Here is a 23,233-nt window from a genome sequence, read left to right as displayed (position 1 = left end):
TAGTTTGAATGTTGGGCAAAAGCTTCCAGAATGGGGCCCTAGGAAGATGGTACCTCCTTCCACATGGATCTGACTTTCAGCAATTAAATTAAAGAAAAGGTTGCTCTGTGTATGGCTCTTGTGTAATGGCAGCTCTGAGAGACCTCGGGGCCGCCATTCTGGATCAGCTTCATCTTTTTGATTTTCTTTCTCACTGAGCTGGGCTTGTGGTAGAGGGTAAGAAGAATGGGGTGAGACTCAGGCAGAGGTGACAAAACTCTCGCTTTCCAGACCATACATCGAAACACTTGATGATTGCTGATGATGATAACAACCAGGTTAAACATGTATAGAAAGAATGTGACCCCAGAATCCCAATCTGCAACAAAAGACCCCTGAGTCACCGAGGCATGAGCAGTTTGAATTTCTTAGGGAAACCAGTGGTCCCCAAGAAATTGGATCCAAGACTGTCCTCTGCAGTCAAGGACCCTTTTCTGTCCAAGGGTCAGGCATATTTATGGAGAAAGAGAATACCAAAAATAGAAAGGGGTGGTACAATTCTTTGACTGGTGAATTCCAAAAAGGAAAATTACATGATTGGTCAAGGGGAGGAAGTAGAACTCCATGTTTGGCCATAGGAAGTAGCCAAAGGAAGGAACTCCTGTATTTGGTCAAGGGTAATATCCCCTAGCCATCTGCTTATTTAATCAGTGACCAGGCAACAGGGGTCCAGGACTTTCTACTGTTTAGTCAGTGGCTAGGCAACAGAGTTCTTGAGACTTTTCAACATTTGCTACAATCATGTGGCCATGGCAAATAAGAAACTGTGGTTTTCTGGAACATAGCAACCAACAGGGACATCAGTGGGGGATGGGGTGGAAGGATACAGTAGGTTTCTTTCCCTATACTTAACATAGGTCAACATATAAATAATTTAAACAGTATAATCAATGCATGAACATTGCCACTAATATATACTAGACTAATCAATCATAACTCCTATCCTAATAGCATTAACTATCAGATTCAATCCTATTAGCTTAAATCACTGATATGATCACTGATACTCATCAAATCACAATGAACTGATTAAATGCTGATTAAATTCAGTAGAGATAGCAAACTTACTGTCACAATACTTACTGAACAACAGAGTCCAGTTCATAAAGTAATAACAAGGCTGAAAAGGGATATACATCACCGACTATAGGGAATGTGACTGACAGTGGCTTACCATCAGATAGAGACTATGAAATGGCTAAGATGGAAGAAATGCAAATCTGAAGGCCCTCCATGGCTGACATTCACACATATTCATCAATGGTATGTTGACAAACAAGCCTTGAACAAATGACTGAGTCAAGTAGATCATTCTACAAAAATAGAGGGGTTTTTGTTTGTTTGTTCTTTCACTTTTTGGTTAAGTGACTTGCCCAGGCAGCTAATAAGTGTCAAGTGTCTGAGGTTGGATTTGAACTCAGGTCCTCCTGACTCCAAGACTGGAGCTCTATCTACTGTGACACCTCACTGCCCCTGATAGAGGGGGTTCTTGATAACAGTAAAATAATACCAGGTCATTGCCACAAGAAACTACAGAAGGTTCCTTCATAAAGAACCCAGGCTTACAGATTGGTGCAAATTTGCAAGAAGATGGTGGAAGCTGTAAAACCTATAGCTGAAGGTTTACAGAAATTTGGTACCTATTAAATACTTAGGAAGGCATGAGCCAGAATTATATACCAGGACCTTATTACTCCTCATAAACTGACAAACAACTAGTACAAATTCCAAAATATTCTTGAGAATTCAACAAATAAGCCATGTTGGAATTAGAGCCATTATCACAGGCAAAATTATTACCCACAATTACCTGGACATAACATTCATCCACAAAAAAATTAAGAACAACATTTTAAATACATGTTATCATACCAAACACTCAGAAACTCTTCAAAACCATGCTCTAACAAGAAGAAGCATGTATCATCACCACCATCCTAGCTGCTATGGAAGTTGTCCTAAAAATGCTTTTACTTGAAATAAGCCTATATCTTCACACTTTTACTCAATTACAAAAATAAATCATTTTGCACATCTCCACAATAGTTCACTGAACACCAAACATAAAAGAGCAATAGGATAGAAACTTATCTGAAGACCATTTTTTTCTGAATTACATCAAACAAAATGATGAAAAGAATGAACTCCATCAGCAACAACAAAAATAATTGACATCAGAGCCCTAAGTGGCAATTTCCTTCTCTGGGTTAAGTAGCACAAGACATACCTGCGGCCAAGTGGCATAAAACTGTTCCTTAAAAGCTGTTAGCAAGACCAGTCCTCTGAATGCAGACAGACTGAGAGAAACTCACAGGAGTAGGAATACCTGGAAGAGGAAAATTGGTCATTTTCATAGCATAGCCTCTTCTCTCCCCACCCCCCCCCCAAACTCCCTGTTTCCTCTCACCCCATCCAGAATTCAACTCAATTGTTTTAATGCTGCAAAAAGAACTGAAAGTACAGTCACTACCCTCCAAATTTCAGTGCCCTAGAGCAAACCTTCAATTTCCCAATCCTAGTTAGAACTATGACTAACCTTTGTGCTTCAGAGTTTGTAAAGCACTTTACAGGCATTATTTCATTTGATCGTCACAAGTGAGGGTCACAGGGTTTTTAATATAAATCTCTACTTCCCCAGGCTGATCTCCAAGTTCTTATCATCTTCTCTGAATTGGGAGATCCAGATCCACTCCAATACAGATGCTCCTAAGGCCCACAAAAAACAGGATGTCCCAAACTTGATCACAGGTGAAATCTTTCCTATTCTTTAACCTTGGTCCTTCATGCTCCTACTCCTTCCCTCCTTCCACCCAGAACACACCCCTCTTCTGTCATAGTCTACATATATTCCTGAGGAATCTATACTTGGGAATCTATCTATATCCAAATATCCCTCAGGATGTGTGTGAATATATGTGTATATAATATATACACACACACACACACACACACACACACACACACACACAATAACAGATCCATATTATACATATTCTGAGGAGGGATATATGTAGATATCTATCTATATCCCTATGTGTGTATACATATGCATCATATGTTTTAAACATATATATTTCTAAACTTCTTATACATATATATTTTATATGTGTATTTTATACATATATCATATATGTATATGTATACATATAAAACATATGTTTTATACATATATATCAAACATATATCCCTCCTTGGAATGTTCTGCCCCTCACTGCCTACACAGGCCCAAAGCCACTTAGTCCAAGCTCTCAGTTGCTCTGATTGTAGCACTACTTAAGTTAGAGCTTGAAGGAATCTTATGTTATGATGCAAGTCTAAGTCAGGCCAGCACGGTGATTGAGATTTGGGGTTAGAATGCAATGAGTTACTTGTGGACCATAATATGCAATAAAAAAAAGATTTTACTAATAACAAAGGATAAAAAGGATATAATTCCTAATGTTAAAAAAAATAATTCAAATAAACTAGCTACTCCCCTTTGCCTCCATTTTTACCACAATAAACGGCTGGACTAGGTCAGTGGTAATTTCTTGCAAGGCAGTAGGAATTCTGCTATAGCTGCTGACAACTTCCTATAGGTTGAGATGGCGAGGAAGCCAAACTAATGATCCTTAGAATGGCCTTCCTGTTCCTTTAAAGGGAAAACATCTTAACCTATATAAAACACGTGTCACTCCTCCCATACCTTATAAATCATACAACACCATTTTACAAGTGAGGAAAATGAGATCCCAGAGAGGAGAAAATTATTTGCCAAAGGTCACACACCAGTAAATTACAGATCTGGGGCTCAAAATCAGGTCTTTTGATTCCAAGTCCAGAGCTCTTGCCATTCTACCAGAGTGCTGCTCTCAGACAGCAATGGTGGACAGAATCTGGTTCTCTAGGTTTAGACTTTCAGCCAGCTTCTCCACAGGAAAGTGGCCACCTTTGACTATACTGTCAAATAATTGAAGTACTATCATGTGAAAGAAAGATTGGCCCCAGAGAGCAGGAATAGGAGCAACAAGAAGTAGATTATGGTTCAGCAAGACCTTCCTAATAGAACAATCTAATCATGGAATGAACTGTATAAGTAAATAGTTAACTCCTTATCATTAGAGAGGTTCTAGCAGAGGTGGAATGTCTGTATTGAATGCCATAGAAGGGCTCTCTTCCTGGGGTATGAGGTTAGACCGGATAGTCTTTAGGGTGCCTTATTGCTCTGAGCTCTAGAGAGAAAATACTAGATTTGGAATCAGAGAACTTAGGTTCAAATGCATATGCTTCCACTTACTACCCTGCCCCGGACAAATCACTTCACCTTCTTGGGTTTCACTTTCCTTTTTTGTAAAATGGGAGAGATGGTGGAGATCTCTAAGGACTATTCAGCTCTCAAATCCTATAGTCTTAAAATCTAAGACTCTTTGTCTATAGGGTTCCGTATACCTCTCAGGTATTTTGGTTGAGACAAGACATTATTACATTCACTACTAATGACTCTAGGACAGATAGCAGAATAGATGTTAGCAGAATGTTTAACCAAGTGGGATATGCCCAAGGCACAGTTCAGGACTGAAAACTCTGGCTGAGGAGACCTAAGGAGTGAATGTAAACATAGGCTTTTCATACCATTAGCAACAGGAGTCTGGACAGAGCACTCGATGTAGAGCACTGGAAAATGGGCTGATCAGATGGAATACTGCACTGTGAGGGATCATAGGTGAATATTAAGCAAAGCCAGGCATTGCAGCACTTGAGTTATATAAACATTGAAAGATACAAATGGGGACTAGGCACCAGGCAATCTAGAAGCCATGTATAAGATAGTGACAATTCACATATGTCTTTACTAAGTCTTCTGGACAGCTTACAGGCTCCTTCCTCCCCACTCTTTATACCCTTAGATACTAAAACAGTTCTCTCTCTCTTCACATTTTGTAGGCTTCTATAAAAGGATAATTAGTGTAAAGGTATATAGCAAGAATAGAAGTACAAAAAAATTTCCCCCCAACACCTGGGCCCACAATCTCCCCTTTACCACCTTGGTCTCTGGGGAGTGAGGGCTCACACTTAATGAAAATTTCTATATAGTATTCTTCCCATCAGGTTCACTTCCAAATGTGCATGACCAATGCATGGATCAGTCTGCACCTCTGCTACTGTTAGACTAGGCAGGGCAGGTCACTCTTCTGGGCAAATTCCCAGCTTACCACCATCTGGCTTCTGGCAAATCTTGGCACTGACTCCAGATTCCAGACTTCTTGTGGAAGGAAACATTTATTAAGTACCTACTATGTGCCAGGCACTGTGTTAAGTGCTTTACAAAGATTATCTCATTTTGCAGTTGAAGAAATTGGGACAGACAGAGATTAAGTGATTTGCCCAGGTTCACAAAGCTAGGAAGTATCTGATGTCGCATTGGAACTTGGGTCTTCCTGACTCCAGGCCCAGTGCTCTATTCACTGTACTACCTAGCAGCTGGTTAATGGTTTGCTCTCCTTACATTTCAAAACTCACAAGGTTGTAGCTAAATCCAATCTCCTTCATCCCCAAAAGGAAAGAACAAACACAAAGAGGCAACAGAGACCCATATCCTACTACATATTATTGGAATCTCACTTTTGATCTCATCACATTTTACCTTGCTTTATATTTATCTTTGCGTATGATATATTCTGTCCTTTTCCCCTTCTCCTGGTAGAAAATAAGTTCCTTGAGCGGAGGGACTGTGTCAGCTTTTATCCTGGTATCCCCTGTGCCTTCCACACAGTAAGACTTTAATAAATGTTTGTTGAACTTAATTCAAGTTCCAACAGACCATATATGACCCATAAGTATGTGCTGAATATGAGTTGGGTATGCCAGGGTGTGCAAGCATAACTACTCCACACTCTATGTAACCTGTGAATCTCTTCAAGATTTAGGTTATAGAAACTGTTGTGGCAACACTATTAGTCCAGCTGAGTCAGTCAGTCACTTTAATAAACATGTATTTAAGCATTTACTACATGCCAGGAGCAGCTATGTGGTATAATGGATAGAGTAGTGGGCTTGGAATCAGGAAGATCTGAATTCAAATCCAGCCTCAGACACTTCCTACCTGTATGACCCTGGGAAAGTCACATAAGCCCTATTTGCCTAAGTTCCTCGACTGCAAAGTGTCCGTGGACAATGGACAATATCCATGGGGTCATGAAGAGTCAAAAACTACCGAATAACAACAACAACAGCAAATGTGCCAGGTACTGTGCTGAGCACCGGGTATACCAAGAAAGGCAAGAGACAGCACCTGTCTTCAAGAACTCAGAATCTAACAGGGGAGACAGCAGACAAAAAGCTCTGTACAAATGAGCTGTATTTCCCATAGGAGTGTAACCCCTGTCCCAAAGCCAATTGGTATGGGATTCTCTTGTTATTGGTGGAGATGAATGCCTTGCCCTGCATGGGAGGCAGAGTGGAGTTGGGAAGAGGTGCAAAAGCTCCAGCTTTTGCAGTCCTTTCTAGAACTCTTCAAGGGCCAATCCCCTTTGGGTCCAGTTGCTTTGGGCACTTCTGGATTCCAGCTTCAAGGGAGAAAAGATGGAAGGTCAACTCCACTTGAGGTTGCTGAAGGAAAAGACTGGGAAGACATGAGAGGGGCTGGCAGATTCCATCATGTCCCTATTCCCAGCTTGCTACACTAGAGATTTAGGGAAGTTTCCCCTTCGGTGAGATTAAGAACTATCTTAGTTGAGCTGAATTACCTTGCTCCTAATGAGAGAACTCCTTCACTCTGTATTGTCTGATATGTATTCTCTTTTCTGATTTCTATCCAAATCTACTGGTTTGGATAAATGGGTTTCTTTGCTATTCCCCGTGTGTTGTGTTAATTGAGGAATCAATATTCCTCAATTCTCAATATTTCTGGGAAAGAGGTTAAGCCTTGGATATAGAGATTGGAGTTTCCTTTCCCCCAGCCAAAACTGACAAAATGATTAGAAATTAGATGGGACCCAATCATATCCTCTAGACCAGTGCTTTTTAAACTGTGGGTGGTCGTGGAAAATTTGGCAACATTAAAAGGTTTCTGAACGTGCAAGGACCAGACATTAATTAAAAGTCATATCTGTATTAATTAAAAATCAAATGCAAAATGAATTTGAGGTATTTCTGGCAGCACTTACCCATGTTGCATCATACATCTTCATTGTGTGAAGTTCTTGGTTCTGATCACTAAGCATGCACACTACACACTGCCCATGCCCTCAGGCTACCCAGTGCCAAAGAACACTGGAACTTGAAAAGGGATCCAAGTGGAAAAAGTTTAAGAAGTCCAGCTCTAGACTAAAACTATTTAAGGGAAAGATAGATATACTTCTAATCTGGTACCCCTTTCTCTGAGGAAAGTAGATCGGTCTCTGGCCCCAACCTCTTTTTTCCACTCCTGGAAGGAAAGTCTTCCTTCGAGAAGGGTTGGGTTGGGGGGAGGGGAGCATGGAGAAGAGGCTAGAAATGTCTATTCTGTCTCCCTTTGAGTCACACAAGGACAGCTTTTACTACACAAGTGTGGTCCCACTCCCACTATAGAAGAACCAAGTGTTTTGTTAGTATAGTTGAACATTTATTATATATTCAGCAAGACTGTTAAACAATTAGAACCTCCAGAGCAGTAGTTGAATCTTATCACCACATCTGTTAGGTCAATAGGAAAGGGAGTGCATCTCCACTCAGGAGCTTCTTACCCAAATCTCAACAATGAGCCAGCAGGCCTGCAGGCTTCCCCTTCTGTGTCTGAAAACATAACATGGCACTTTCAGAGGCATATAGTGCCGGGGGGAGAGAAGGAAGAAGCCATAGTGCATATGCCTTTAGTGTTCCCTTACTCCTGGGTCCTTGGCCCTACTATACACACTGCCCAGACTTCTAAGAGGGAAAATGATGTTTGATAAACTCATATTACAGTATCAGCAAAGGCCAAATCTCTGGTTCATATCTTCTGAGTCCTCTCCATGCCCACCCAGACCCAAATAGGGCATGTATGAGGTCTGGAAGCTCGGTAGCTAATTATGCTTAAGGGATTGGCAATCTCACCTACAGAGAGCCTATTACACAGCAAACATTCAGTCAAATACTTGCTAAAAACTATGCCCTTGGAAAGACTAGGAATGTTAAGCCAAGAGAAGTGAAGATTTGGGGATAGGAGTGGAACATGATGGTTATTTTCAAATATTTGAAGACCTTTCATGTGAAAGAGAGATTATACTCTTTCTGCTTGGCTCAACAGAGCAGTGCTAGGACCAGTGAGTGGAATTTATAGAGATTTATGTTTGACATAAAGAGAAACATCCTAAGTATTAGTGCAACCCAAAAGTGTGATAGACTCCCTTGGGTGAGTTCAGAGTTGCGCTAGAGCCAGATTGAATTGGCACTTTCTCTCTTTCTCTCTCTTTTTTTCCTGTGTGTGCATGCGTGCTCACATTGTTAGATTCTTCAGTGTGAGCATTTACTCTTTGAAAATAGGCAAATGCTACAAAGCAGGGCTTGATTTATTGTTTTGTTGATTACCTAGGTTTAAGAAAGTGATAGAAAAATATTAACAATACAGATTACACTTAAAAGTGTTGTGTGTACAATATTTTTGTGTTAGTTAGACATTTATTAGCACAGAAGTACTTAGCACAATGCCTAGCAAATAGGAGGAACTATATAAATGCTTATTCCCTCCCTTCTTCCTTCCCTTGTCAAGTTCCTTACCATTGGATGTATTACAAGTGAGAAAACCCTAGTGGTACAAATAATCCAATAGTTGATACAAAACGAAAAGCTCATAATGAGGCCTATGGCCATGACAGCATACAATATTCTGGGGCCCGTGAGTATGCTACAGCTTACCCTCAGGGAGACTGTCATGATGGTCACAAAATCATCAGGCCTAATCTTATAATAACCCATCTCATTGACACTGACAAAAATCCACTGGGGGTAGTCTCCTTTGGAGGACAGATTTACATATGATACCCACTCCCAATGTTCATATAATCTTGAGTCTCAGATGTCTCAGATAGTTTTGTGATTATGGAATAGATCTTATTCTGGGGTAGGTTTTGTTCTTAGGGCAGCTCTGAAGAGGGCTTCTCCTAGAAGATGTTTCTCTGGTTCTAGGTTACTGGCAGAGTTTCTTAGGTGCTTACCGCTATATTTGCAACACAGAGCTTGATACAAATTAATATAGCTCTTTACATAAAACCCAATTCAACAATTTAGAATTTCTTGCTTTTCTAATACTTAAACTATCTCAAACCTTACAGTATTTGATTTATCAAATTACTACTTGCTGTTTCTATCTTCATGCCTAATGTTAACATTGCCATCAACACACCAAAGAAGAAAATCCCAAAAAGGAATCCATGAGGGTCTGACTTGTGAACATAAACTCTTTTGTTTCTTAAAATTACCAGACAGAAAGGACGAATGATTTCTATTCAATTTGGGAATTTATAGGTAGAATTCTTAATCCAATTTTGAGAATTTATTCATTTCCAAACTGTAATTGTATTGCTTTCCCAAAATTTATTATTCCAATTAAATTTTGTCTAATTAAAAATAATTTTTGTCTAATTCTATTTCCTTCCTTAGGAGGATGTATATCTTATACCTATAAATTAAAATTAGATAAATTTGTGAAATGAGCAGTGTTCTCCTGCCCTGATTATGGAAATTTTATATAAAAGGAAAAAGATGGACATAGTTATTCCAGGGGGAAGATGCTTCCCCAGTTCCATTATGATTCCAGTCAAGAGACATACAGGCAGCCAATTGTCTAACAGCATTATCACAGTCAGCTCAGAATTCACCAGGTGGGAAAATTTCTTATATGGGAAATTGAGTCAAGAGGGTCCTACCCTAGTCTTTACAAGGTCACCACCTCAACTATTCCCTAGGCACAAATATCCATCAGTAGAAGCAGTGTGCAGATCCCACTTCCACTGAGCTATTGGCCTTTTCCTTGGAATGGTGAAATACTGCCTTAATGACTCAATTATACCTGAAATCAAACTCAGAATATTATCAACTACAGTCCCACAAGATTTTGTCTCAAACAGCAAAGTTTCATTAATCATGGCTTGGGGCTAAATTACTGTTGTCTTTCACAAGTTGCAATAACTATTAAAAATAAGCACATGTTGATCTTACTAGTTTAAATTCATCCTGAAGTAGAAATAGATCATTTGGAAATTGAGGACAACCATATTCAAGAGTTTCCCAAGGCATGGGGGAAGCCCCTATGGCATCAGAGCCAAGGCAGGCAGAGTAGTAAGCAGATTAAAGGGCTGGATCAAAACAACAGAAGCCCCCCATCTTTTATCAATGGATAAAATGGGATCATTTATCAATAAGCTAATTCTATAAGATTTTTAACATGGTCATTATCATTAGTGTGCATTACCATAAGTTTACCTTTTAGAGAAAGCTTGGAACATTCCCTAATATAGCAATTAAGGCACAGCCTGAAAAGGATAACTAGATTAAAGGTAATGAGGGCCCATTTAACAAGTGTGGCTAACGGGCCAGTTCCCTGTAACCATGTGAACCAAGGAGAAAGATTCTGCCATTAGCTATTCCCAGATGTTCCATGAGTTTCTGTCACAATTTGCTGAGTGTCATTCATAAAACACTGTAGCCCATGGATATTTGTAACAATTTCCCCTGAGCTACTAATGTAAGAACAACAGGAATGATTAATAAGAACACAGCCTCCCCCTAAAGTGGCAGTAAGAATGTTTAAGGCCAAGTGGTTCTGCAGGACTACCTTTGCTAAAGAATTTATCTCTATTAATCTCACTGGATGCCTGACAGGTGGCGTGGGTTATATTTTGAGCAGCAGTTCCCACAGCCTGATTTGCAGTTCCTGTATTTAGGGAGCAAGAGAGCTATCTCCCCCTAGTAATACTGAGGAAAAAGATTTTGCTTGGATAGGGGTGTGTCCAAAATGCATTTCAAAAAGAGACATATGTAATTTCCACCTTGGTCTGCTGCACAGATAGAACAATGCTAAGGGGAAAACATCAGTACACAATTTGCCAATCATGATTTAAAGCTCCTTATTCATGCACTCAACTTGGCCTGAGCTTCCAGGGTGGTAAGGTGTAGAGTAGATTTGGGATAGGATAGAATCAGTAAAGTGAATGCCCTTGTCAGAGCTAATGCAAGCCAGTGGGCCAAGGTGAGGGACACTCACCCTCAGGAGTATTTTAGCAACAAATCCAGCTAATTCCAGCATGGGGAGCCAGGAAAGGCCTCTACCCATCGAGTGAGTGGTCAATGAAAATAAGACAGACCTTGTAATGGCCAGCTTTAGGCATATGGGTGAAGTCAATCTGCAAATGTTCTGAAAGCTTACAAGCTAGAGGATCATGCCCACCATAGGCTTTGTCACAGAAGGCACGTTGGTTGTGAGCCTAGTAAGTAGAGCAAGAGGCACATACAAGGCAGCTGTGTTGGTGACACCTGGCACAATCTCAACCGTCCTAATGGAATCCATGATTCTTTGAGTGCCAAAGTGGATAGGTAGACATACTTGGGGATAGAAACTCCAGGGAAGGAATGGTTTGTGCTCTGCAGTTGTCCAGACCCCAACACCCTGTTTTGCCTTGTACCGTTGTTTCCACTTCTCAACTTCAGAGTCATTATAGGAAAAAGGGATGTTATCATCTCCAGAAGGAGAGATTAAACATACGTGCAGGGCCTTCCAGGGTGGCAAGTTTGGCAGCAGCATCAACACGATTTTTCCTTCTTGAAACATTAGTCCCCCGCTATGTAGGCAAAGCAGTGAACAACGGCCAGGGCAAATAAGAAACCTTTGGTGAATTCTGCATTTGCAAAGCCCTTACTGGCAGATATCAGAAAGCCTCTTTGTAGCCAGAGCAACCCCACAGCACCAAATGCTGACCTGCAAGTTAATACTATTCATGTTGCTTTGCCTTTTGGCTAGTGGCACCCTTGGGTAAGGGCCACAAGCTCAGCAGCCTAAGAGCTGAGATTAGTGGTCAATGAAGTCACCCAGACGGTGTCACACAGCATCACCAATACAGTGAACACTGTCTCTCATAAAAGATGACCTGTCAGGATACAAAAAGTCATTGAGGTTCTGCAAAGGGGCTTTTCAGCAATGTCCACTACTGAGGCACAGTCATGGAGAGGCTCTCCCGAGGTCAGCAAGTCAAGGAGCAACACAGCAGGATTTAGTGCAATGTTCTCTTTACTAAGAGCAAAGTCACTTCATATGTGGCAAGTTTCTGATCAGAAAAAGCCTGAGTTTGGTGGCAAAATAAGAGCGTCTCAACCTCACAGGGATACCACACTGTTAAAAGGGAAGCCAAAACTAAAATCACACACTTATTCCACCAAGAGCAGTGGCAGCCACAGCCACAAAATCAAACTGTGCAGAATAATAAGCCACTGAGTGAGGAGCAGGTCCCAACATCTGAGTTAGGACACTGGAGGCTACCTCCCTTTGTTCATGTACAAAAAGAGAGAAGGACTTACTGCGATCTGGGAGTCTCAGTGCAGGTGCTGATAACAGGGCCCTTTTGAGCTCCACAAGAGCAGAAAGGTGTTAATTGTGAAGGTCCTGAAACAGAATGTCAGTGAAACAAGGGGCTCGGTAATCCCACTGAATGAAGGTATCCAGTGTCTGTGGTATACAGTCTCTCCTAAGATGGTATGCAGCTGCCACTTAGTGGTGGATGTAGAGAGTTGCTGGATAGTCTGAATGGGTGTAGGCAAAACAGAAGAGTCCCAGCAGCTAGGATAAATCACAGATATTCCACCCGTGGCAGGCACTGCTAGACTTAGAGACCTTATTGCTTCTTTGTTAACGTTCCAATGATAGATGATGACTGTCCTGGCAAATCTTAGCTTCTGGAGCTTCTAGAAGCAGATTATCCACATCCAAGACCAAGGTGGCACCTTTAAAGTGATGGGCCAAATCTCGCTGTAAGATTTGAGAGAATAAAGTGAGACTCTTTATACACCCTTGAGGGAAACAAGTCTATGTCCACTGTGAGTTTTTCCATGTAAAAGCAAACAGTACGGGAATTGAAAAAAAAATTCTGAAAAAGATCCACCACTGTGAATCAGGTTGCCTCACAAGGAATTGAGGAAATGATGGTAGCAGGGCTGGGTACCACAGGATGTCTAGTGTAACAGTTAAATTAAGGTAAACTGAGGCAAAAGTTCCTAGCCTCATCAATTTGTTAGTAAAGTGTGAATTTACCAAATAAATAGGATTTCAACTTCTCCAGCAAAGCTAAGACCTCAAATGACGGAGTCAGCTCTCTTACAGTTTTAGGGAGTACAGAAAATGCGAAGGCTAGTATCATAAATGAAAGAAAGTATGATTGTATGGAAATTGGGAATGAGGGCTAGCAACCACCCCTTCCTTCCCTCCTGTTACTAAGAGATGTTCATTGTTTGAGTCCAGCTGCCTCTACAAGGAAAGAGATAGCAAACCAGACGTCTTTGGATAACAAACCAGACTTCCTTGAAGGATAGCTTGGTGGTATAAAGATACTAGACCAGACTCTGTGGTCTACCTGCTTTCTTCAAGGGTAACAGATTTCCTTGACACTAGAACAGAACAGTGATTAACAGGAGAACTGGATTTCCAAACTTAACTCATTACAGGCCAGCTAAATTTCTTTATTAATTTCAAAGACAAAGACTTGGGCAGTTACAGGACAAAAATCAATTAACTGTAAATAGGATCAATTAAAGAAAAAAAGACACAGAATCAATCTAATTATTTCACTAGGTATAACATAAGTGTTAATAGTGCACCAATCTTGAACAAAATGATAAACAGGTTTGCCATTTGGACCTGTTTAGGCTTTTTAAGCAGAAGGATTGGTATTTTACAAGGTGATTTGCAAGGAATTATAATACCTCGGTCTCTTGAGGAATCGATGATGGGTGAAATACCCTCAATGGCTTTCTTATACTGGGAGATAGAGGGTAGAGGGCCTCCTTTAGTTTTAACAGTGACAGGGAACAGATTTTAGAAGTCATACATCTGAGGAGGAAGAGGCCCAAAGGGAGTCAGGTATGTCAGATGGGATGCTAAGTGTCCTCAAATGCCTCCTGATCACTAGGAATGAGAATGGGGAACAGAGAGAGGGAATCCTTAGGTAGCGGCAGGGATAATTCACCATCAGAGGAACAGGTAATAGTAGCCCTAAGTTTACATAGGAGATCTCCCTCCAACAAGTATACAGGGTATTTGGGTATGAGAAGGAAGGAATATTCAACAGAAAGGGGACCCATGAACTCCATGTGTTAGGACAATTTTGGAACATTCTGAGGCATCCCTGAGACCCCAACAACATTTAAAGACCCAATACAGCTGAAATCAAGTTTACTCACTAGAAGTGAATATGAGGTTCCAGTGTCCAATAAGCAATCATAGAGTATATCCCCAACTTAAGGTTGACATGGGATTCATTATTTCAGGAAGAAGAATGGACGGGAATAATTGGGGCTGAGACACCAGGTTCAGGGAATACAAAAGGGTCCTCTTCAAATCCCCCAGCTGCAAGCCCTACCATGCACCTTCATGAAGCAAAGTTCCTCTGGGAACCTCTAGGGTCATTCCTCCCCTTATTTCTGTGGGCCCTTCTTCTCTTACAACAGCTTTGAGCAATGTGGCCCTTTATTTTGTAGTAAAAACATTTGACTAATTCTCGAACTTTAGATACAGCCTCTGAAACAGCTTGTCCAGTTTTCTCTTTTTCCTATTTCTCCCTCTCCTCTTTTTCCTTTTCTTTTTTTCTTCTTTTTCTCCATTTCAAAAGCATGTTAGGCAATGGCCATAAGCTCACATACAGACAGCGTGAGCCATCCAGGGCATCTCCCATAGAAATGTTCTTGTATTTCAGGCAATGATTGATGAACAAAGTGCACACTAATGTTGCATATATCTCGAGGGTTAGTGGGATCTAACCTTCCATACAGTTTAGCACTTTTGTGCAGTCTATCATAAAAACAATTAGGGGTCTCATTCTTTTCTTGTAATGTCTCTTGGAACTCAATCCAGTTCTCAGCACAAACATTCCTACTCATAAGCAGAGATTGCCTGTTGTAATCTGATGTAACCATCCTGATTACTGGGGTCCCAATGTGGGTCTTGTAAAGGCCAATTAGGGCCCCCTTTCAATAGAGCAAGTCTATTTGCTTTTTCTATAATAGCTTGTAGCTTTTCCTGGCAGAGTGGAATTTCCATTAAATCAGTTACATTTGCCCAGGTAGGGTTTGTCAAGATATTAGGAGACACCCTATTTTCCAGAGCTAAGGCCCAGCAAGCAGCTTGGCATAACAATCCTTTGCATTCACTCTCTGGATGATCTCAGCCACAGCAAAATCCCAGGATTGTTTCTGGTGATGAAGCCTTTCTATGAATCAAACTTGTCACATTGTTATTGTTACTCTTCACTGTCAGGGCTACAGCTCACTGCACAGTTATTGGTATAGGTATAGATCTCCCCACACTAAAATGGATTCCCACCCACTAGGTGTGGGGCTCTGGCACATGTGTCCTTGTTTGTAAGCCACTTCCCTCACTTTGAAGTTAAACTTCTGTTTGATCCCTGACTATCCTGTCTCTAGCTGGCTTTGTTCAGATCTGGCCACCCACAGGTTAGAGACCAGTTCCATCTGGTTGACATTAATTGGTGTCAGAAGTGGGATTGGACACGGAACTGGGCCATTGATCTCTCTAGTACCAGTGGGAACCTACTAGGTACCACCAGAGATTTATTTCTCTGGAGTTTGACCCTCCCTCCCTACCGCCCCCCCCCAATCTGGTGAGTCCTTTGCCCTTGCCTCTGATCTCCTGCTTTGGTTGACCTCATCATTCTTTGTGAGGAAAACTCCAGGGTACCTCCTACTAGGGGTGGGGCTCTGGCACGTGTCCTTGCTTGCAAGCCATTTCCCTTGCTTTTGAAATTAAACTTCAGTTTGATTTTGGACTCTCCTGTCTCTAGAATGCTCTGCTCAGCTCCAGCCACCCACAGGTTAGAGGCTGGTTCCATCTGGTTGACAGGTTATAGTGTTTAAATATGGCTTAGAATAGTTCCATGACAGCTCCAGGGTCTTTGTCAAATCTGGGAGTGTTACTCCTCCAAGTGCAAGGTTAGAGGGTTGAAAAGCTTATGAGATCTAAGGACCAGATTGCCCCTAGGGTCAAGAGGGAAGATGCCTTTAGACTTTCCCTCATTTCTGGAAGAAGCTGTGGAGACAGGAGTTAAGACAGGAGGGGTCAAAGGAGTGGGAGAGAAAGAAGATAAGGCAGGGTAGAGAGGTGGGAGTGAGGGCAAAGGAATGGGAGAGTATGAAAGTGAGGCAGGTAGGGAGGTAGGGGAGCCAGAGAGAGAGAAGGTCCTTCCCAGGAGAGAGGTTTCCTTGAAGATATCAGGCAAATGTAATTGGATGACTTGTCCTCAGATAGAAGCTTAGTCATTTTGCTCCAACAGAACCAGTACTCTAAATGCTTTGGGTGCTCATTTATGATTAGTCATAAATCTTTTAATTTATAATAAATGAAAGTAACATATCTAGGCCAAAACCTTTCATCAGCAGAATTTCTAGTTGTTTTATGCCAAATATCACATAACCTAATTGCTTCTTTTTTTGTCATTCCAGGTTCAACTGGGAGCTCCTCTTTATCCCAGGCTTCAGAGTTTTTCTAAAGGAGTTCCTTTTGGCACTGTATTTTCATTATTTTTAGCTCTCATTATTCTAGAAAAGTCTCCTTAGATTTGGCTGAAGAAAAATTTGTAAAACACACATACACACACACACACACACACACACAAACACAGATAAATAGACACAGGACTGACAGATGGGGTCTCCCATGAGTCCCAACTGAAACAATGGTTAAAGAAATGGAAATGACAAGTCAGACACCCAAATATTAAATACCAATGATGAAGCTTCAAAAAAGAAATAGGTTGTGCCTGTATAGGACAATTTTGGGACTTTTCTATCTTTAGGCTGATTCTGCTCTATATCTTTTAATCACCACTTTTTTGGCTGGGGAGTGTTTCTGCTCCCTCAGCCTTAAAAGGTTAAATGCTTAAATACTTATGTATTTCTCCTAGCTTATGCCCAGAGTCTCCCTTGAAGAAAGAAATTCTTTAGAAAGAGAATTCCTGACACTTACTCTTCATCCCAGCTAGCTTCCCCCATCTTTCTGTGTTGTTGCCTTTTTCTTCTTTCTTCCTTCAGTCTCTACCTTTTTCACTCTGTTGTTCTTCTCTTTATGGAACCTGCCTATCATCCTAAATCCCCACCTGCCCCCACCTCATTTGGGGAGTTTTTAAATTAGTGTTTATTTTTTTCTCCTCTGCAGCCTTTGACCCCAGCAGCCTCCTGTATTTCTGTGGTAGGTAACCACATCCCCTCTTTAAAAATTTCACCTAAAAAGAGAAGACACTTTACCTGACTCTTTGGGCCATTATGTCATAGCAAAATTTCTGACCAGGCATACAACTATCTAGAGAGCCTAGGAGAAGTACTTTATAGAGAGCAGTTCGACTTCGACACTGTGCCACCTTGGGAACCCAGCTGATGATAGGAGGGTTCCATTTCCTAACTTGTCAATGGAGGTCTCCACTTCACAAATCCAAGACCCATATTCATCCAGCTTGGTGTCAAGTGGGCTGTTGCTGCCAGAATTATCTTGTGATTATTTGAGAGATGTATCAGTTTCTTTTGAAGTGCAATCAACTAAAGAAGCCTTTGTAGCAGTTAGTTGCATATTCTAAGGACTCAAATGTAAGGCTTGGTGGCCCATTTTCTTGTTTTTCCTGGTTTATGACTTTCAACTTTGTGGAGTATGGCTGAGATAAAAGGATTGAAGACGCAAACTACTCTGTTGGCTGGTTGGATAAAGGAACACATCTTAGAAATGTTATTGATAACTATGTCTATGAACATATCCTAACAGGAAAAAATGCTTTTTTTTTTGTTGGAGATCTTGGAAAAAATGTGAAGAAACAGTCAGTGGTAGAATGTTGTGGCTCAAATAAAGCCATTCTACACAGTAAAATACAACCTGACTCCAGCTGTTCTATAGATTTTAGCAGCTCTTGGAACTACATTTGCAGCAAAAATGAAATGACATTGGTGCACAAGTTGGGTGTTTCTCCTGAAAACATCATTGATATAAGTCCACGTAAGCAATCTTCTCAGATAAAGTATGCAGCAAAAACTGGGGTTAACATCATGTCATGTGACAATGAAACTGAATTGAAGAAAATTATATGTAGTCATCCAAATACTAAACTCTTATTACACATCACAACAGAAGATATTAGCAAAGATGAAGAGAGTAACATAAAGTTAAGCACCATGCTGAAGAATTGTAGGCACCCCTTGGAATGTGCTAAGAAACCTGACATCCAAATAGTTGGTATTAAGTTTCATGTTTCAAGCTCTTGCAAAGAACCTCGTGTATATTCATGCTTAATCTGATGCCCGATGTATGTTTGACATGGCTGGAGAATTTAGCTTTAAGATGACCATATTGAACATTGGCAGAGGCTTCCCAGGTAGCGAATTTCAGTTACAAGAGGTTAATCATGTCATCAGCCCATTGTTGGATGTCTACTTTCCTGAAGGATCTGGCATTAAGGTCATTTTGGAACCTGGAAACTACCATGTATCTTCTGTGTTCATGTTAGCAGTTAATACCATTGCAAAGAAAGTTGTGGAAAATGATGTTTCCTCTGGTGTAGGAAAAACCAGGAGTAAAAAACCAGACTTTACGTATCACATGAATGATGGTGTTTATGGTTCTTTTGCAAGTAAATTGAGAACTTGAATAGCATTCCAGAGGTTCACAGGAAATACAAAAAAGATACACCCTTGTTTACAAGCAATCTTTGGGGTCCATCCTGTGATAAGCTTGATCAAATTGTGGAAAACTGTCTTCTTCCTGAGCTGAACATGGGAGACTGGCTGATCTTTGATAATATGGAAGCACTCTCCATGAGCCATCTGCTTTTAATGATTTTCAGAGGCCAAGTATTTATTACATGATGTCATTCAGTGATTGGTATGAGATGCAAAATGCTGGAATTACTTCAGACACAATAATGAAAAACTTCTTTTTTGTGCCTTCTTGCATTCAGCTGAGCCCAAGACAGCATCAGCTTTTCCACTGAAACTTAAAACAGGCATTAAAATTTCCTTTTAGACCTGAACTTGCAAGTTAAGCTTGTCTGGTCCACATTCCAGTCTGGAAGAAAAATGGAACACTCTTAACTATTCACTCTCCAAAACTTGAAAGAAATTAATAATAATAGCTAATTGGGACCAGGCAAAACCAGCTTACAACTACAATTCTTCAGGGTGAGGTGGGAATTACATGATGTATGCAGATTTAAACTTACCAGTTGTCCAAGCCCTAAGCATTTAAAATAAAATATGCAATGAATGACTTGGTGGAGATGAAAGGCCCATTGCTTGGGTTCCTCATTATAAACCATTTACATACAAAGTACACAGTTTTTATACCAAGGATGCCAGTTAGAAAGTCTTGTAAAATTATTGTCTTTTGCCCAGATGTATCAAATGTCAGCGAGAAACCAGTGGAACTTCATTTAGATATGTTTAGTGTATTTAGAATGTGTAAATTTTGGGGCAGCTAGGTGGAGCAGTGGATAGAGCACCAGCCCTGAAGTGAGGAGGACCTGAGTTCAAATTTGGCCTCGGACCAAATGCTTGATACTTACTAGTTGTGTGACCCTGGGCAAGTCACTTAATCCCAATTGTCTTGGAAAAAAAAAGAATGTGTAAATTTGTGCTTTGAATTGTAGTTTAATAAATGTAAAATTGCATCATAGTATTTGTTGTGTTTGACCTGATGTAACCAGTGTATGATTGCAATAAAGTTTTGTGTAGATTTTACTGTTTTTTCAGGTTAAAACTTTGGGAAAGGAGCTACTTAGCAAAGGTAGTTTTGAAATAGATCTGTATATGGTTGTTTTGAAAATTATTTTTCTTTAGCCCATTTTTTCAAGTTTAGTTTGGCAGCACTTTTTCCCCCCAATTATTTAAGTTTTCAATCATTTAAGTAAAATAAGTTTGATAAATCATTGTGAAATTCAGATTCTTCACTGGAAAGTTGACATGTAGTTTGCAATGTTTATTAAACATAGTATGTTTCTTTAACAATTCTAACATCAAATATGTTAAATCTGAAAGCCCAACAGTAATAAATAGACATCTATATATAGATACAATGCATGTAGTACCTTAGACATACAAGTACAAGTTTATTGGCTGAAATGGTAATTTATGCTAAATAACAGAGTAGGTGTGGGGGGGAATAAATTTCAGATACTTATGCATATCAGTAAAAAGAAGGGCTATACCCATCTTCAAAAACCTGGATGCTCTTTTGCACTGGATATTTACATTTTTTAATCGCAGGAAAGCATACTACTGAGTTTTTCAACTGCAGTAATAATTAGAAAAAATTTTAAGCTGTTCCCTTAATTCTTTGTTACTTTGAGTTGTTAGCATTATTCTTTTAATTCTTGTGCTAATTTGGTTTGGGTTTTTGTTTGTTTATTCTTAGCCTGACAGTGTTTAGTCAGAATTTGTAAAGTTCAGTGTTAATGTTATTAATAATTTTAGCTTTCAGAATTGAAATAGTAATGAAACAAGGATCATTGTTCCCAACTGATTTTTACACGTGTTTCAAAGCAGAAAGAAATTGATCATGATTTTCTCAAAATTTCAGCCTTTGAAACCAATAGGGTGCACTCATTGCTTTGTGATTTAATGAATGTCTATTTGAATTTAATATTGGGGCTACTAAAATTTAGGTTCCTAGCATGCTGGTGTGTCATCTTAATTGTATTTGTGGGGGTGGCTGAGGCTAAATGTAGGGTTTTATGCAAAACTCAAAATCCTAAACTTACCACGCAACATCCTTAGAACTCAGAAAGTTGGAGGAATTGCTTCCCTACCTCCTTTAGATATCATGCTTGTTTGTGGCCCAGGAACGCCTGCAGCTTTGAGCTTATTGATCACTTGGGATTACTTCTAGGTTTCACAGCATATCAATTTTGCTATGAAGTCTGTAGAAGATTTGTCTTATGTGAAAATGAAAACAGCTCAGAGCTGTTTGTAAATTATATGGTAGTAACTTCAGATATCTGTATTGTATTTGAAGACTTTGCCATAAAAATTGAAGTTTTGAACCCATATATTTCTATTTGATATGCTAAAAAGTACTGAATTATTGTTACTATCCTTTCTGGTTACAATACTGTAATCTCAATCCAGAATTTGAATATGAATTCTGTGATTTCTATATAGTAAATTGAATTGTAAAGGTAAAAAAGAAAATCCTTCAAGGTTTTAAAATCCCTTAGGGGAGGGAATCTCCTGGGTTATTATATTGCTAATTATTATCAAATTATCACACTGAACACAAATAGCACCCCCAAGACAGACAAAAGCTGCTATTTTTCCCAATAGAATGGTTACCTTCAGTTTGGAAGAAGAATGGACCCCCAAAATTGTACAACGGAGAGAAAAGTCAGGTCTGTGCTGCAGTCCTCCACAGAGAAACCTCTGCCCCCCCTCAGGGGGGGAGATAAGATTTCATCTAGAACACTCAAGGGGGAGATTTGGGTTCCCCAAAGAGGCTCTTTTCAGGGACCAGCCTCTTTCTCCTGATCCCTGAGCCCCCAAAGTTGTGGCAATAGAAATTAATACAGGCAGAGTAGACTGAGTATAAGTAAGGTGAATTTTAGTGTGTGTAAAGAGGATTTTATTATTCCTTTTGAGATAATAGTTCCAGGATCCTAAATAATATTTCCCACTAATTATGGTTGAAAACAATTTCTATCGCACAGTTGCAGGGAGGGACATAATGTATGCTTGTGCTGTGCTAGGTCATGACGATATTGCTAAAGTTAACCTGTAGGGCTAACAATAGCAATATGCCTTCTTTGTCTGTTGCCCTACAAAGCAAGTGGGCACTGGTCCCATTTTGGGATTTGGGTAATGCATAGAGGAATGTATGTACCTGCCTTGATCAGCCCCCATCAAGGCTTGGGGGGAATCTGTGTTTGCCTCAATCAGCACCCATTGAGGCTTTAGGGGTCCAGTAGGACTCCTAACTCCTATCATTCATGCCCCACCCTGCGAGAATTGTGATTAGGGAATGCTGTAGGAGTTGGGACTCCCATTATCAGCAATCCTTTTGAGAAGACTAGACTAAAGTAAGTTTATTTAACTCCTCCGAAGTTGTCTCCCTGTTTGACCAGATCAAAAGTGAACCTGTGCTAGAACACTTCTTAGTGTTAGGAGCCCTCCTGTGTTCTCCTACCCAACAAATGGTGTTAATTGTGTGTTTACCTGTGAAACACTGAGATTCAAAATTTCCAAACTTTATCAATTTACTAATAGAGCCCTGAACTCTGTTAACAAAAGGATTAAAATGGCTACCTCAGTTCAGCCAAATGACTTATAGTGAGGGCTGACAGGGTCCTTTACACCTGAGTGTATCTTTCTTCTGATTGATTTGACTATACCATTTGGACCTCCTCAGGCTCAGGCAAGACAATCCCAATTGGTAAACATTTAATGAGGTGGGATAAGAGTCACTTCAGTTCTCCCAGGGTTCAGGAAATGGGAATAGTCTTCAGATAATAGGATTAGACTGCCAACAAAGAGAGTCACCTGCAGCAGCTTTGCAGCAGTAACTAGGATTTGGGTTGACTGGGTAGTGGGTGAGGTGACAAAGGTGGACAATACCAGGGAGGAGATACAAATTAAAATAATAGAATTGAGACTCAAATGATCAGGAGACCACCTGAGCAATTTGTTGTTGTCCAGTCATGTCCCACTCTTTGTGACCCTAATTGGGGTTTTCTCAACAAAGATACTGGAGTGCTTTGTCCTTTCCTTCTCCAAGAAGGAAACTGAGGCAAATAGGGTTAAGTGACTTGCCCAGGGTCACACAGCTAATAAGTACCTGAAGCCAGATTTGAACTCAGGAAGATGAGTCTTCATCTTAGCTCAACTGTCTATCCACTGTACCATCCAGCTGCCCCTGCCTGAGTAAAGGGTGGAGGTAAGTGCAAGACAACAGCTTGACCTTTCTGTAAGTTTCCCTGGAATGTTGGTGAAGGGTGAAATTACAAGGGCAAGGAAT

The 23,233-nt window shown here is 40.3% G+C and overlaps 1 pseudogene; it reads left to right on the top strand.

Moving 5' to 3' along the window:
- LOC110211851 (antizyme inhibitor 1 pseudogene) overlaps positions 1–19,147 on the top strand; it is a 32,399-nt pseudogene extending 13,252 nt beyond the window's left edge.
- The last annotated feature ends 4,086 nt before the right edge of the window (positions 19,148–23,233 follow it).

The sequence above is a fragment of the Phascolarctos cinereus genome, unplaced genomic scaffold (genome assembly GCF_003287225.1).
Source record: "Phascolarctos cinereus isolate Bilbo 61053 unplaced genomic scaffold, phaCin_HiC Scaffold_5;HRSCAF=322, whole genome shotgun sequence".
Taxonomy (NCBI): Eukaryota; Metazoa; Chordata; class Mammalia; order Diprotodontia; family Phascolarctidae; genus Phascolarctos; species Phascolarctos cinereus.
Note: the sequence above shows the minus strand (reverse complement) of the source record. Positions and strands in the feature narration are given on the sequence as shown.